The following is a 12,470-nucleotide window of genomic DNA, read 5'->3' on the forward strand; positions in this document are numbered from 1 at the left end:
CGAAAGGCGGCCGGAGCGGAACCTCCTCCGGAGCGGAACGAGGCACTCCAGTCGCAAGCGAGCGGCAAAAGAGATAACAGCTCTGTGTTGCGGTTCCGCAGCCGCTCCGGTGCCCTGAGTGGCGCTCAAGTAAGATTTATTGCTGGGCTAGTCGGGTGTCAGTTGCCCTTGCAGAGAAAGAGACTGATTTTATTCTTGAAATCTTGTTTTGCATGTCATGGATTGCGTATACCCATGTGTTTGCTTTTTTTTTTCATCCACACAAAGGGCTTACAGGATCCCTGAAAAGAGTGTTGGAGGTTGGCTATAAAATGCTCGCATATGTAGAGTACAGGTTACCAGCGTTAATGCCGCTTACAAGACCTCAAAAGCGAGCCAATAATTTACAATACAATTTTAAAAACTCCCGCTTCCACGCCTCGCGGCAACCAGCGGTGCCGAGCTTTCGCCCGAACCCGCGCGCATTGCGTCATGTCACGCTCTTTACGTCAGCAGCGGAATGCCATGATTGGTTCGCCGCGCCATCACCATCGACACCAAACCAGTTTAGAAGGCGTTGACTCCACCCTCTAGGGAATTTCGATCCCAGATACCTCCCTCTGATGGAGCCACACTTTAAGCCCTGTCCACACCCAAAGCTTCTACGGCACAGTAGTGTACAGACTCCTCATCGAATAAAGTTTTAGTGGACCTTGGTTGCCGCTCCATTTAAGAAATGCAATATGGTGGAGCGACATCTAGTGAAAAAAGCTAAAGGCACAAGGGCGACGACGCAAAGAGAGCGTTGCTTTTCATCAAAGGGCGCACTGGAAAGAGTGTAAACTACCAAAACATTTTTAAACATCCCTGAAAGATAAAAACTCCGCGCTCTAATAAGCAACATTTTACCGAGATAGGCTCACGTGGTGCATACAGCGATAAAGGTGGGCTTCGCCGCAAGATAGTTTTAGAATTTTTCAGTGATAAAGTAGAATTTTAAATCATTGTTTCGTCCATATTGTAGCGCTGCAATTCTTGCACTATGAGGCGGCACGATGTTTTCGTTTCCGCCACAATCTCCTGACGCGTTTTGGTAAGTACTCAGCCCCTAACCAGAGAGTGCGCATAAATTTTCAGGGAAGGGTGGAGCAAGCTTGTTAGGCTGCTTAGCTTTCTTTCGTAAAAAAATATCTTCAAGAGTGCTTCCTTACTGCTTTTTTTATTCAAGAGCTTCGGCTCACACATGCTGCAAACAGCACTCTGCTTTTCTCAGTAGTGTCAACGCCCATAGCCTCCATGGTGACCGCCGTATCCGCCGCCTCCGTGATGCTTTCCGCCGTAGCCGTGGCCGTGGTGGTATCCGCCGTGAGGCTTTCCATAGCCTCCGTGGTGAACATGATGGCCTCCTCCGTATCCTTTGTGGCCACCGTGACCTCCGTAGTGCCCGCCAGCCAGGACAAGACCGATTGCCAAAGCAAAAACGAAGAAAGCGACCTGTTTGCGAGTGAAAAAATAATATAGTCAGCTGCAAGTTACTAGAACTTCTTAAACGGTTCGCATACAAGCATTATAACTTTAGGAATAGGCCTGCTTTCGAAGACAGATGATCTTCTAACAGTAATTCTAAAGAATATCTCCAATTTGTTAAAAAAGACTGCTTTTTACTGGCAAACAAATATGAATAACCTAGATCCTCACCACACCTATGCAGCCACGTGTCTAAACATACATATATTTAAGCAATTACTAATGCCATGCGTGATGCTAGAGCATCCTTATTTATTGTGCCTGCTTTCTCTGCACTTGAAAAAATCGTCCTTCACAGGAGTCTAAGTACGAACGCCCAGGCTGTGTTGCTTTTCGGCCAAAAATGGCAAAATTGGTTCCAAGTTTTATGTTTTTGTTGGGCTTCCAGCATATTCTAGTTTCATTGGCACATGCGGCAGACGTCGTAGTTCTCATGACGCGCCACTTCCAGAATTCTGCCGCCAGAAATAACGAAATCGTAGGGCTCTTATTTCGAGGCAGTGCCTCCTTAACTTCTCGGATTTTGAAATGCAGCAATAGTGTTTAAAAAGGCATGGAAGTGTGGAAAGTATGTAGGCTTCGAAATATATGTCGGGCAGGAGACGTCTTTTATAATAAGGTCAAACTCTAGTAAAGATAACGGCTTCTTAATATCTGTCTACGCTGCTTGGAGAATTTAAACATCAACAGCGAACAAAAAACGAGACACAACTCAAAGTAAGCTACTAGCCGCTGTTAACCCGTACAGACGCGCAACTTCATATACAAGTATAGTTATTAGTAGCCTTTGTATTCCTCGCAAGGGTGAAAGAGCGGGCTAGTTGGTAGTTCATCTTGAGGAAAAACACAGCGCACTCCTGAGACACGGACAAAGAAAGGCAAGACGATACAGCGCTGTATCGTCTTGCCTTTCTTTGTCCGTGTTTTAGGAGTGCGCTGTGTTTTTCCTCAAGTTGTATTTCTTCGTCTTCTGGGACTTTTTTTTTTTTTTGTTCGCATCAACTTGAGCCAACTCTGCAGCCTTCGGGCGCACAAAATTGCTGTGATAACTTGTTGCACCGGCTGTGTTGCACGTTAACTGTACCGGGCAGTTTTACAAGCAAAACCAAGCTTCTAAAAAAGGGGGGAAGCCTGTTTTTTACACCAAACATTTTTTTTATGGGATTCTACGTCGTAACCAGAATGGTTGATTTCGTATGCATTAATGTGAGTAAGGCAAATTAGTCTTGATTGCGATTTATTTCTATTGCTTGCTATTCGCACTAAACACTTATTCAATGGTAAACCGTTATAAGTCTGTTATTTTGCGCACCATTGGCACAACGGTCGCGGAAAATACCAAAAAAGTCCTTACCGTGAACTTCATAGTTGCGTAGTAGTCCGTTGCTGGAAGACCCGTCCTTAGCAATGACCGTAGACAGTTGCCCTCTGGGCTTAAATACAAGTTTCTGCACTGACGGATCACACGTGCTGAGCATAATCCGTGCCGGCACGCACACCAACGTTTCTCTCCTGGGCAAATTCCAAGCGTTCGGCTGAACTCAGGCTTACAACGGGAGAACACTTGGGCTAACATGTTCTTTATGTGACCGGTCGTTTATTCCTGCTCTTCTCTTCTGTTGCAAAATATCGTATAAATCTTATAACATTTATACGAGCCTACGCAGTCATATATCTGCACGACGAGCTTTAAAGCTGCCTGCAATCACTGGTGGACACGTTACAGAACTAGCTGATCGTGGGCAAAAAAACGCTGCCTTTTTGTATCCGTCATAGAAGTTGCTTTTTGTGGTAACCTTTTTATTTTTTTGTCGCATCACGCACGATGATATCTGGCGCATAGATCCGTAAGTGCATGTAACAGTGATGTAACAAAATATATAAGTAGAATATTTCGCAAATTTTATTATATCTCTTTTTTGAGCATCATTTCTTCAAGCTTTCGTCACAAATGCCTCATGCAGTTAACAGCATCGCAGCGTGCTCTAATCGGTGCATACGAAGCAGCATCCTTTCGAAGAATAAGATCAGCGGAAAAGGACACAGACGCAGTAGACACACAAAAGATGACGCTGCACTCTCATTTGACTTTATTTCAGTAGAGGCTACCTATATACCCTTCATCCATAAAAACTCGGCATGCGCACCCATGACAATTATCATGAAAAAGGCAAAAAAGCACAACAAGAGATCTACGCCACTCATAGCGCGCTTTCGGTAGTTATGTATCTTCACTCTAAAGAGCTTAAATACGTATTTTTTTTTGTTAACAGTCTCACTGACGTATCACTAACACATGTATCTGTTTTCTGATCATATGGTAGGCGTCGAGAGTTTCGCGCTGGCTGTTCGTTTTCCCACGCCAATGAATGGCAGTGTCCTCAATTAACGAAGCAAGCTGGGTATTGCATACCCTTATAATGCGGGAAAATGTTCGTCGGCCAAGCGGACCTTTCTATTAAGACTCGGCTTCAAGAGCATGAAAGATCTCTCTCTTTTTTTGTTTTTGGAAAGATTGGTCTCTTCAGCAGGAATGTGCGTAAGCACTGCACGAAGCACAAGTACACTCCGTTGCTTAAGAACGCTCCCATTGTTGGGTGTGGAAAAACGAGAAGCCAGCATGAAAACTGGGGGGCGTATCATATCATCAAAAAAGCAGATCCATGTGCTAGTGACACGTCGGAGAGCCTGTTCGACAAAAAAAAAATTGAATTTTTAACCTCATTAGAGCATCCATATATAATTGTCATTGTCAAAAGCGTGGTATTAAGCGATGTTTATCTTTAGTTGTGTTTTTTGCCGTTTTTATGGGAATTATCACATATGTGCGCAAGTCCGATTTTTGTCGCTGAAGGATATGTATGTAGTCTGCACTGAAATAAAATCAAATAATAGTCCGGCGTCCTCCTTTCTGTCTCTGCTGTGTCTGCATCCTTACCGCTACTTTTATTTTACCAGATATGTACCAACTCACCCAGCTCTCCACTCTACTCAAGTACGATCCGCTTACATATTTATTAAAAAGTACTCTGCGCTTGAATATTTGTTGGCACTCGAAAGCTTCGCTTTACAGGGTGTTTCGCCAAAGACTTTACACAATTTCGAAAAATATGTTTTTTGTGTTAGAAGTTCGTTGTTTTAGGCGTAGCATTGTCGACGGTGTAGTACATCAGAATACAGCTAAGACGTGCTAACTAACAGGCTGGTTAACTAATGACCGTTTAACTACTACGGTTAGAGGTGTATAGCCCACCGTAAGTAATATCCATATCAGTTTTTTTCCATATCAGGCGCTGTGGCCCAACAAATTTTGGTTACATCGCGCCAAAATACACGCGCCTCCGAGAAGCTTGCAGGCAAAGCAACCTCTACAGTGCACGTAACTCGTCGAAATAGCCAAAATTTGTTGGACCACAGCGTCAAGCCTAACTGCGTTTTCGAAATTCTAGAAACTGATGGGAATATTACGGTGGGCTATACACCTCTCGATAATTAATGAGCCTAACCATAGTACTTAAAAACATAGCTATTTAATATTAGTTAACTAGACTGCTAGTTAGCACGTCTTCGCTCTATTCTGATGTACTACACCGCCGACAACGCAATCCTGATAAAAGCGCGCTTCTAACTAAAAAAGTGAGGTTTTAAATATTGCGAAAAAGTCTCAGGTGAAACACCCTGTACTCCAGGTGTTTCAAGGAAGCCCGCCACTAATTTTTAGAAATAGGCTTTTTTGAGGCAAATAAGTTTTTGCGGCATATTAGAAGCAGTGTTGGCGGACGTAGGTTCGGTTTATGGGGTTTAACGTCCCAAAGCGACTAAGGCTATGAGAGACGCCGTAGTGGAGGGCTCCGGAAATTTCGACCACCTGGGTTTCTTTAACGTGCACTGACATCGCACAGCACACGGGCCTCTACAATTTCTCCTCCAAAGAAATTCAACCGCCGCAGCCGGGATCGAAAACGCGTCTTTCGGGTCAGCAGCCGAGCCCCATAACCACTTAGCCATCGCGGCGGCACCCCGCGGACGTAACAAAACAGGAGAATCATGTCAACTTGTAAAATGATCCACTAAATTCTAATCGTTAACTCTTCAACTATTACCGACAGGCGCCTGATTGTACAGATTTGTAGCCGGACGTTAGTAAGAGCCATATCAGTTTTCCGACTTTCGAGAACTTTATTTTCTCGACTTGATTAATGGGCGTTTGTAAGCATTTTGGAATGTTTTTCTCGCACGTTATGCATGACAGCATACACATGCCCGTCTAAGGTACGCTGAAACCGAACACGCTTCGTACTGAGCTTGCTAACCATAAATCCCGCTACCGCCTTGTATCTTGTTTCTGTCTGTGCTGCGGCCTGCAAGACGTAGGCATCAGCAGCAGACACGTTGACGCTATGCCTTAGCTACTGCCTCCGGTGCTTTGGTGTTATTCCGTTGTAGAGCGCAAAAGTCGTGACGCGCGTTAGAATAAGTGAACAAATTTATCTTCCAGCAAATTAAAATAGTTCTCCTTTTAGAGACTACCTAAAACTCTTTCATATCAAAGCAGCCGCTATCGCTTCCCCATAGCGGTTTTGTGGTACCACTCTACTAGAACTGCAACCACAAAGCTTTTGCTATGAAAGTAACTCTTTAAATCAGCCCCAGCTGGGTAATGCACGAGATAAGCCCATGTTAGATTAAAATACAACTGAACGCGGTGGGCGAATGGTACCACAATCAGATTTTTGAGTGAAAATACAAGGCTGCCACCTATATCAAGACTTAAATGGTTAATAGGCATCAAGTTCGCCGTCGCGATGGCTCAGTGGTTCCGGTGGCCCTGGTGGTCTCATTTCGATGGAGGAGAAATGCTAGTGGCCCGTGTACTGTGCCATGTCAGTGCACGTTAAAGAACTCGAGGTGGTCCAAATTATCCGGAGCTCTCCACGGCGGCGTCCCTTGAGACGTTAACCCCCTAAACCAAACGAAGCAAGCATCACATTGGCCATTTTTCTACAAACAAAAGCATGTTGCAAATCAATTCCAATGGAGGAGCAAGCTCGGTTTCCTAATTGTGTAATCGGTACTCTGAGGTAGGTAATGCTGGCATTGCATCAGAAGTTCGGTTTGGGCATGTTATTCATCCACAAGCAGAATCTTCGAGCAGACGAAGGGAAACAGAAAAAGAACAACAACCAGCAGGAAGGGTAGAGAAACTGTTCATTTCCCATCCTCGTTTCAAGTTTTGAAATTTTAATTGTTTTTTTCTGTTGCTCTTTCAACACTGGAACCGCCGCGGTGGCTTAGTGGTTACGGTGCTCGGCTGCTGACCCGAAGGACGCAGGTTCAATCGCGGCCCCTGCGTTCGCATTTCGATGGAGGCGAAATGCTAGAGGCCTGTGTACGGTGAGATATCAGTGCACGTTGAAGAACCCAGGTGGTCGAAATTACCGGAGCCCTCCACTATGAAGTCGCTCGTAGCCTGAGTCACTTTGGGACGTTAAACCTCACAAACCACATATCTTTCATAACTGATACTCCCCGTGTGCTCGCGCTATCATTTCAACTATTATTTTGTTAATTCCTTGAGCGAACAAAACATTGATTGATCGCTCTTCCTTAATAGACAGGGTGGCATGGAAGCACTAACCTCGCAGTTGGTTGAGATGGGAGCAGTACAAGCTGGCACATTTAGCCAACTCTGAAAGTTGTTAGTAAGACCAGCTCTGCACAAAAGGCAAAAATAATGACAGGTTTGGAAAAACGTTCGAGAAGATTTCGAAATAAAGTATATGACACTATATTAGTACTTTCTCAGAAATCTGTTCATTGATAAGAGTTATAAGAGTTATTTTTGAGTACACCAAGAAATTTCGGCTAAATATTTATTAATGTTTGGTCGATATCATATCACAGCATTGTAAAAACTGGTAATGCTGAGGCTGAAATGCGGCTTTTTTGTTCTTTTTCATTGCTGTCATATACGTGGTGATAATTTTTGTGCAACTCAAATATGTTTACTTTAAAACTGTCAGAGATACGTCTTTGCGGTTTGCGCAGGTGCATTGGTACAGCAAAGCGGACATTGTTTATATTATGGTGTCGATACTTAGGAATTCAGTTGCATGAAACGAATTACTCAAAGTTTTTGTTCTTACCTAAGAGGACATCATTTCAATGTGAAATTCAAGGCCGCCAACATCGAAGGTGAGCACAGTTTCTGAAATTTTTTTTGTCTGCAGTGTGGTTCGAAAAATTAATTGTGAAACCAACACATTTTAAATCGCCTTGAGGTGGCTTTCCCGTGTTACGTGTTTATTAAATGGCGCCGCTGCGCGCAGTATCGTCGCTGGAATCACGCTAAATACTTCCACGTAGTGAACTGCACAAAAGACGTCCGTATTTGCGGCATTAGAAAAGCGAGCGAGACCATTTTATAAATATGCAGTGCGGAAAAGTGAAGTCAGCAGCTCTAAAGCACGTATCTTTAACTGTCATCACAATGCCAATGAATAAAACGTAAATCGGAGCTCACCTTCAGTGTTGACGGCCTTTGATTTCGCAATATAATCTTGCCCCAAAAAAACAAAATTAAAGCAGTTGATTAGTTAATTTAAGTTACTTAATCGTCTATTTATTGGGCTCTAAGCCTGCATAAAGTCCGCCTTGCTGTAAAACCCATGCACACAAATCGCACCGGCGTATATCTAACAGTTTTTTTTTAATAAAAATCTGTAAACAGTTTAAAAAGTTGCCCTGTAAAAACATCTATATCAGCTTCTTTTCCATAAGCTAAGAAACATTGTTCAACCCGTCTTTGGCTAGGATGCAATCTCGCAACATGGCCAAATTTTTCGCTGGATTTCGACAACTGATTTTCAAGCGATGTTGCATCTCACGGACACTGGTGAAAACAGCGAAGCGGAAATATTATCCTCCCTTACGGAGCAACGCCTATATGGCTCTTAATTATTTGCTCTGCCAGGTAGTTGAAAGACAAAGAGGTAGCCTGGCTGAAGGCTATCTGCATGAGCACATGGTCGTTGACCTTTCCGTGAGCCTTAGGGCTGGTTTCAATTTCTCAACTAACACAAATGCTTAAATGCTTCCAACTGTTCCTTATGAGCTCATTCATTCGTCACTGAAGAGTAGCTGTCTGTAAAAACCACCTCTAATCACCTAGCTAGAAAGCCGCTTCGCCTCCTCTCGCGAATAGCGGACATGAAGCGTTTCTGACCGCGTGAGTAGCAAACTAAAGCAAAAATGTGGTCTCGAAAGGGGCATTTGTGTTAATGCGAGGAGCAGGCAGTGGGGCCCTAATTCTAGGCCTCAGTGAACAAACGGGAATGGCCAGGCGTTCAATACATCATTCCCGTCCCTGGAAGCCCAACACGAGCCCCTGACAGAGATCCCTATGGAACTCTCCAAAGATAACGTAGGCTTCGAGGTGTTGCTTAATCGAGGCTGCACTCGTTAGCACCTGCTTTCAAAGAAGGAGTGACGCAAAAGAGGAACCGACACTTGCACCTGCAAAGAAAATGCTTCCAGCGCTCTATGCACAACCAAACGCCCAGCACAACCTCTATCCCACCCGGCAACTCTTGTCAGTCGTCGTTGCCGCTGGCTGTTTTACATTATTTTCCAAAAACAAGAGGCAAGCCGTTTTTCCATGGCTGTCTTGAAATGTGGAAGAAAAGGAGCGCTATTTGTGTTAGCAAAACATCGACTATCATGCAAAGTTTGCAGCTGAACCATTTTGTCGGCCTTAGGATGAGACATTTTTTCTTCGCATATCAGTTCGGATGTTCGCTTCAGCGCGTGTCTGTCTTTACTCATTTTTTTCTCGTCCATGTACCGCACAGGCAGTTATTTGGCCCCGACTTCTAGCAACAAACATTCATGAGTGCAACATTTGCTCTTGTGTACAGCGTGCTATCTTAGGACAACGCATCTTTGTGCTGCAGTTATACCATTTTGTCGGCCTTAGGATGAGACATTTTTTCTTCGCATATCAGTTCGGATGTTCGCTTCAGCGCGTGTCTGTCTTTACTCATTTTTTTCTCGTCCATGTACCGCACAGGCAGTTATTTGGCCCCGACTTCTAGCAACAAACATTCATGAGTGCAACATTTGCTCTTGTGTACAGCGTGCTATCTTAGGACAACGCATCTTTGTGCTGCAGTTATATTCCTGATATGATGAAATGATTGATCAGCCACCAATACAGATTACCAGAAGACCACCAATACCTAAATTCACTAGTCCACAACAAGTCCGCGGTATTCAATATAAGTATATCCGCTAAAATCGCTACTGCAATGCCACGAAACACAGAAAGGTGCTGAAGAAAACAATCATTCCGCGCCATGAGGGAAGCAAGGAAAGTGGGAGTTAAAGAAGAAAGAGAGAAAGAGGTGCCGTAGTGGAGGGCTTCGGAATAATTTCGACCACATGGGGATCTTTAACGTGCACTGACATCGCACAGCACACGGGCGCCTTTTGCGATCCGCCTCCATCGAAATGCCGCCGCCGTGGCCGGGTTCGAACCTTTGCACTCCGGCTCAGTAGCCTGATTTTAACAAATAAATGCGTTGTTTGCAAGGCTTCATGCCTTCGCGAATGCCGCGTACGGCGTTTAGCATTTTGGGGTGCATTGCTGTGGTGTTATCATAACAATGCAACTTTATTTTAGAATTTGGTGTGCTCAAAAGGGCCGCATTTGTGAAATTTACACGTAAAGCATGCGAAGACATTTTCTGCAAGCGTTTGAAATGTTAATAAAATCACCGAATCAAGTCGCCACAGTGTTCAGGCTGCTCCGCAGCACACAATACAAAGTGGGTGCGTTGATAACGCCAGCTACGGCAGCGACACATTTTCAGAGATGAAACATTGGCTCGAAGGCAATAAACCCACGCCCGCGAAGCGTTGTTTGTCGGTACTGGGAGATACGCGGCAGGATATAGGCGACGGCAGTGGAGATATATGAAATCTCAGCGACAACAGCGTTATACCGCGCTTCTCCGTACTTCTCCGACGCGATGAGAAGGAGCCTGAAGGTCACTGAGGCTTCCATCGGCAATTGTACCATTTTAAATGCCAGCGCCCAAAAAAAAAATAGCTTGGCATGCTTTACCCACAAGTTTTATACATTCGAATTCTCACTTTCATGGAATTCTGAAAAGGCATTTCATTTTCCTTTTAATAACAACCACTTGTTCTTTTTAATATTCTCTATGTAACAGTTTAAGCTGCGATGTAATAGCTGTTCTGAAAATCCCACACACGTAAACGACAAAATAGCTTTCGTAAACATGACCGAGACAGGGGTTTTCATTCATTTTTCATCATAAATACTTACATACAGCTGTTGTCACATCGGGGAGGTTTTTCAGCAAGAATACTGCACACCGCATAATACTGCGTAATTTATTTTCGAGTGCGATACGCAATAGATACAGCAAAAACTATAATCTAGGCAACCAATTAGGCTCACGTATTAAAGTTTCACTTTAAACAATTTAACACATATTGCCTGAGGGGCCCCTTTTTGGAGTTGTGAACAGGGGTACAGGGCGCAGTGAGCGATAAATATGCATGCACTATCACTGTACTACTAAAGTAATGGCTTACATATGTGCGCGAAGATCTGTAATGGTTATTTGTTTATAGTTTAAACCACCGGCAAGCGGCATCACTGCTTTGTTTCTGACGCGAGATGTAACCAGATTTACTTAGAATAATTGCAGTTCCGCGAAACTGCTTCTAGGTTATACGAGATTATCGTAGGTGCTGTTCGCACTCTATCTGGAAAGTTCTTTTCGTGCTTTAATTTGGGCCGGATCAAGACCGGTGATGATTCTGTTCATTGACTGCCGCCGAGCATTCTTGTTGCTATCGCCGTCACCGATTTGTTTAGTTCCTTGTGGGCGAGAGTGCGCCCCGTAAAGAGTCTCTTTCGGAAACCTTTCAATGCTTTTTAGACTGCCGGACTGCCGTCAGTAGTACGCGTGACAATTTGCATGGCTCATGCATTTTTTATTGCCGTTCAACGATGTCTGCGCCGACCACATCCGGATGTTTCCAGATAATACCGGTATGCTGTCTGTTCTCCTTGATATGCTTTGTATGACAAGACGTCAAGGAATGTCCTTTCCAGCTGAGGCCTTCCTAAAACACTCAAGCCAAATCTGGTGCAAAATTACAGAATGTGAAGGGTCGCACTTCTGTCTCATTTCTGTGATTCGTTTTCGTTCGTTCCAAACTATACACACTAGCGTTTGGCAAATTAATTTCGAAGAAAAATGTGGGTGCATGTTGTTAAAGGGCGAGGTCGTATATTGTTCAAGTTTATTATACATTGCAAAGTCGGTCACCACCATCAAACTAATAGCCTAAATCGAAATATCGGTTTCATAAGTCGTCATTTAAAAGCTTTCTTCAACGACTTCTTGAGAACCATTTGCGTTCTTACGTGCGACAGCATGAAAGCCTCAAGCAAACGACTTCTCACAAAAGCCTTTTGCAAAAGCTCGGCTTAGTCAAAAGCGACTTTAAGTCGCAGCGTCTTTTCGTTCTGCTCTGTCGCATTCACAGTTGAGTTGCTAAGTCAAACATGTTGAATCGAAAGGCATTAGAAAACGAAGAAAAATTTTTTTCCTCCCATTTATTTTCAAAACTTTCGAAATCTTCTGCATGATGAAAAAATTTTCCCGACACTAATTGCTTTCTACACACAACAAACAGTCGTAAGTTTTTTTGAATGACCATTTTCACAGTCTCCTTTCAGTAAGTAGAAACTCTTGGCGCATGTCTCATGCCGAAACAAGAGCTGTCGTCGACTAGTTGCATGTCTTCATTGCCTCAAGGCAAAACATCGCGGCTTACAAGTGTGTCCAGTGGGGCACAACTTACCCTTTTATCCTGTTTGCCGTTTGGCAGAGGGACCTTCAAAAACTCAGCGTTTCGTATTTATC

This window comes from Amblyomma mixtum, chromosome 6 (genome assembly GCF_055824585.1).
Source record: "Amblyomma mixtum isolate Tamu chromosome 6, ASM5582458v1, whole genome shotgun sequence".
Taxonomy (NCBI): domain Eukaryota; kingdom Metazoa; phylum Arthropoda; class Arachnida; order Ixodida; family Ixodidae; genus Amblyomma; species Amblyomma mixtum.